The sequence below is a fragment of the Rattus norvegicus genome, chromosome 1 (genome assembly GCF_036323735.1).
Source record: "Rattus norvegicus strain BN/NHsdMcwi chromosome 1, GRCr8, whole genome shotgun sequence".
NCBI classification, from domain to species: domain Eukaryota; kingdom Metazoa; phylum Chordata; class Mammalia; order Rodentia; family Muridae; genus Rattus; species Rattus norvegicus.
The window spans coordinates 196,629,518-196,635,101 of record NC_086019.1 but is presented as its reverse complement, the minus strand read 5'-3'; positions in this window follow the sequence as shown (position 1 = coordinate 196,635,101).

Sequence of the window (5,584 nt, the reverse complement as noted above, 5' to 3'; positions counted from 1 at the left end):
ACTATGTAAAAATTTCCCTTGTATTATTCAAATGCTGTTTTCTCTGCCCTGCTATCTGGTTGCAATCTGGACCTGGCATTGTAATGCTTACTGTAAGTATCTCCTGTCTCACTGCTGTATAAACATTGCTCCCCGTTTATTCTCTGATTTGTCAATAAAGATGATCATCCAGATGGCTGAGCAGAAGAGAGAATAGGGCTGGACTTCTGACCCCAGTCAGGGGAAGGGGAGAGAAAGAGAAGGAAGGATTCGCCATGAGGAAAGGGTCCAGGAGACACCATGGGGACACACCTGGAGCAGAGAGAGCCCAATCGATACTAAAATGCATGTATCTCAGAGATTTTAGCTGGGAGGGAGCCAGATTAGCTTAGAGGATAAAAATAGATTGATACTGCTCAGCTATTGTGCCATAAAGCTTGATTAAATACATCTTACAGTCTCTGTCTCATTTCCTTGGGAGCCAGCTGGGATAAAGAAAAACTTACCACTCTTAAAATTTTCACTAACAACTACAGGAAGCCGTTGTTTTCCAGCCTTTGCCCTCTTCTGTTTGGTGGCACTTCAGTGTTCAAATGCTAACTGCTGGTGAAAGAACCATGTTGGGTTATCAGGTCTTCAAGTCAAGGTCAGAAACCAGCACCACAGTCTAGAGGCATGCTGGGAGCCTGGGGACACAGCAGATTTCCCAGGAGGCTGCAGAAGAGCAAATAAGGTCTCACTTTGACAGGGCTCACAGGCTCTGAGAGAGCTGGAGACCACCCACCTGCTTGCTGTCATGTGCTAGCTTCCTTGCTCTGCCTACTCTGGCATGTGACCATCCTATGCCTGTAACTGAGTCTCTCAAAGGACAGCTCATCCCTCCTCTCAGTTTCTGTTCATCAGAAAGGTGTCATCTATGCTGCCCCACCCACAAGGGGTCCCTGCAGAGGTTTTCTGTTGTGGCCGTGCAATGCAGGTGCAGGATGGCTGCATCTGATCTCCATGTTCCAGGGTTGTGGATGTAGCCCAGAGGTAGAATACTTGCCTAGCATGGAGGCGTCCGCAACTCCCCTGGAATTCTGTAAGGAGACGCCATAAGATGATACAGAACAGGCTGTGTGAAAGAGAGCCAAGCAAGTGGAAACCAAACTTACACACGGCAACCTGGTCACCAAAAATCCCAAGTTAGAAATTCATCCACACGGTGTCTGCTTCTCCGTGTTCAGTGAACGCTTCAGATAAAATGATGTTTACACCAAGGAACCTGGAATAGAGAGGCCTTTGTTCCAAGGGAGGCAGCACAGGGCCATCAGTCAGGAGTGGGTGCAATGTTAATAATTGCTATGAGAGCATCAACGTCCATTGACTATGGGATGCTTAGGGAAAATGGGGCTTTTTGCATTGAGTCTCAGTCATTAGCAAAACACCACATTTAAAATTAGTTAGGAAAGGTAATTAGCGTCAAAGAGCAATTGCAGTATCGTTAAGGTGACGGATGTTGGCGTGGGGGTGTGTGCTAATGACTTATGGAATTTTCTTTCAGGAGACAATTGGAGCAATTTGGTGGTCAGCAGACAGTCTGCAAATCAATCACCATGATAGTCAATAATTTATCATTGCTATTTAAAGTACAGAGTCTGCATCGGCTTGAACAGAAGGGAGCTCTGATGGGGGCTGAGTCGGCATCCAACAAAATCCTGAGCCCGGGCTGTGTCTATTTAAGTGGTACCCATTGTATTCCCTGTGCAGAGTCTACGTGAAAGACGTGGAAGGATTTGCCTCTGATTCCATTCTGGGGCAGAAGTAGCTGTGTTCTACTGGCTGAAGAGAAATCAGGACTTGGATGTCAACGTGGACTTAGTTTTTCAAGTTCATCTTTGGAGACTGGAAAGAAGGCGGTTGACACTCAGTGACCTCTGAACTTCACTGTCGGTGACCGAGGTGAAGAGGAAGGGATTAGATTTCACTACTCACTGGAAGGATGCTGACTCAGAGACTTTAGACCTTTCGAGCTTAGTGTTCTGACCTTGGCCTTGGGAGCAATTATTTCAGCACGTGTACTAATGAATGGTGACAAGAGCAGTAAGGACCGTTACAACAGTTATCAACAGCGTTCTGTATACCTGGTGCTTGCAAGAGCTTAGTTCAACTTGACCTTCCCCAATGGAGATGCACAGAGGAGCAAGATATCCAGATCACACAGCAAGGAATTACTAACTGTGGTTCTATCCCAGATCCTGGTCTCCTATTGACTTGCTGGATGCAGGAAATGATGCTAAATTCTTCCTGCCTCAGCTATCTCATCTATAAAATATGAATAATAATGTGCTCGGCACACAATTTCAAGACTAAGTTGCTTAGTAAGCTATACACAGGATTTTAAAGCTGGCAGTAGCTATGATCCTGGCTGTTACAATGTCACATGGCTGGCATCTGAAGTGGTCCTTCTCCATCTGTCCACTCCCTTCTCAAATCCACTTAGGTAGAGAGTTTTGTCCCTTTGGTTTTGATAATCTTATGTCCAAAATCCCATTTTGTCGCAAATGTCCCCAAAGCACATTTCATTTGTGGGTGCTTCCAGATCTGTTTCTTACTGGGAGTTCCTTCTGCCAAAATGTCTAACAGCACCCATTTCTTTTAGACTTTAAGCGTAGGCTTCTCAGTACAGTGCTCAAAACCTTCTTACGCCCCTTACATAAGTGTCTCTGGTCTGCCATGGAAATATCCTTTCCTGCATGAGCCTATCCCTAATTCCATCTTTCTCTTTCCTTACCCTCAGCTGTCGTAGTCACTGTCCCCTAAGTATCCCCAGCCTGTCGGGCTCTAAAAAAGACTGTTCCTGTCCCCAGGCAAGACTTGTCATGGCATCTTCTCATTCTCAGTGTTGCCCTGTCACATAGAGACATAGTGACAATGCCTCCATGCCAACGAAGTCCCAGCAAGATGGCCAATCTTGGTAATAGTCTAGACAAGACGACTTGCTGCGAATAGATCTATCCTCCTAGCTCCATGAAGGTACCACACAGTCTGAACTCAGAGAGTGTCTTTCATCCTCTCTGACACATCCTCTCTTATCCACAATGGACTAGGAACTCTATTTTTCACTCAAAAGTATTGGTCGCCAAAGCTCATTGCGGGTTGTCAAGATTTCTGCATTTTAAAGAGAAGACACCTTAGCTAAGAATGGTGGCACATACCTTTAATCCAAGCACTCAGGGGGCAGAAGCAGGAAGATCTTTTGAGTCTGAAGCCAGCCTGGTCAACAGAGTGAGTTCTAGGACAGCCAGGGCTACACAGAGAAACCATGTCTTGAAAATACAGAGAAACAAACAAACAACAAAAACCAACCAAACAACAACAGCAGCAGCAGCAGCAGCAACAACAACAAGACACACACACACACACACACACACACACACACACACACACACACACACACACACGAGAAGGATTCCAGCTTGCCTAAACCATGCCAGTGAGCCTAAGGCTGGAAAGGGCAGATTTGCCTCACTGATCCTCTGTGCATGTTCTTCCCTAGAGACCTGAGCCTGGAAGTCAGAGGAGCACATGGCAGCCGGTCAGCCTGCCTTGAGAGAACAAAGGAAAACTGAGAAACCCACAGAAGAGCATGGCATGCTTCTTTAAGCCATGGACTAACCCAGAGAATGAAAAAGTAATAATAATGGAAAGAAGTATCCATACAGTGACCAAGGTTGATCAAATGACAAGATCCGATGACTAGAGAACACTTCCGTTTCAAGCCTGCAATTAACTGGAGAAAAAAAAATTACTACTAGATTCATATCTTTAAAAAGAAATTAGAAAGTACTTAATCCCGATGTCTTTGGATTTCATTGCTATGAAGCGACACCATGACCAAGGAAACTCTTATAAAGGCAAACATGTGATTGGGGCTAATTTACAGTTTCAAGAGGTTCGGTCCACTAGCATCATGGTGGGAAACATGGCAGTGTACAGGCAGACATGGCTGAGCTGAGAGTTCTACATCTTGATCGGAAGGCAGTCAGGAGGAAACTCTCTTCTGCACTGGACAGAGCTTGAGAACTAAGAGGCCACAAAACTCACTTACACAGTGATAGGCTTCCTCCAACAACACCACACCTCCTAATAGTGACACTTCCCATGGGCCAAGCATATTCAAGCCACCACATCCAAGAAGATGAAGAACACTGTATGTGCCAATCAGAGTGAACTAGGACATTCTGAGATAAGAAACAGCCCCCACATTATAGTGGCTTACCCACCCATTAAAGGTTTGTTTTCTTCCTTGTTCTCTTTCTTCTCCCCCTCCTTTTTCCTCTCTACCTCCCTTCCGCCTCCACTTCCTCCTTTTCTTTCTTCTCCTTCTCCTTCTTCTCCCCCTTCTATGAATGAAGGTCTGGGCTGCTCTCCAACTCATGACCTTCCTGTCTAAGCCTCTTGAGCGGTTCCTGGATCCAGGAATGTGCCACCACCGTATCTGTCTTCCTCTTCTGTCCATCACCATCAAGAAGATATTCAACTTCATGCCATCTTTACTTAGAGAGCAAGGCTGATTACAATACCCTTATCTGGAAAGTTCCAGTCTGCATCTGGTAGAGAGAACTGTGGGAGTTTAAAACCAGCTCGGAATACCATTTATCACTCCAACTCACATTTCCAGGGAGCCAGACTTGGTGGGAATGAGGAAATGTAACATTCCTCTTGGTAGGAGGGCACTGGGCATAAGGAAGTGGTAGTTATGTCTGCTCTAATCCTTCAACACGTGTAGGATGCAGCTAAAACAGTAGAACAGAGAGCTGTCCAGCCCTAATTGCAAAAGCTAGAAAAGACGGGAGCTAAGTGGTCTAGGTCTAACCCCGAAGGGAAGCCAGGTGGGGTGTTCATGTTTATAATCGCAAAACTGAGGTAAGACCTTGAGTTTGAGGACAGCCTGGGGTACATAGCCACACTATATCTCAAAGACAACCAACCAACCATCAGAAAACACCAAAACCAGCCTGAAGGTAAAAGAACAGCAAAAGAAGAAAACAACTTTAAGAAAAGTAGGAGAGAACGTTAAGGGCAGAATCTATGAAAGAGAAAATGAGGAAAAATTGGGAAGATTATGAAGAAAACCCAAACCAGATTTTAGAACAAAAATATGGTAAGCGACATTGTTTAGGGCCAGGGAGATGGCTGAGCAATTAAAGACGCTCCTTGCCAAGTCGGAAACCTCAGTTCCATCCTCAGGCATACATGCTGGGAGGAGAGAACTGACTCCAGAAAGTTGTCCTCTGATCTCCACATAAGTACTGTGGAATGCCTACATGCACAAGTGCACACGTGCACAAACGCATGCACACATGCATGCGCACACGCACACACACACACCCCATATTAAATAGAAAAATAAAAATTAAGCATACTTTGTTTACATGTATGAATTTGTCAAAAAATTAAAAGATATTCTATTAAGAAAAACTAAAAGGAGCTAGAGAGGGGGCTCAGGGGTTAAAAACACTTGTTGTTCTACAGGACCTGCACTCGGCTCCCAACATCCATGTTAGGTGCCTCAGAATGGCCTGTGGCCTCAGCTTCAGGGGATCTAGTGCACATTCTAGCC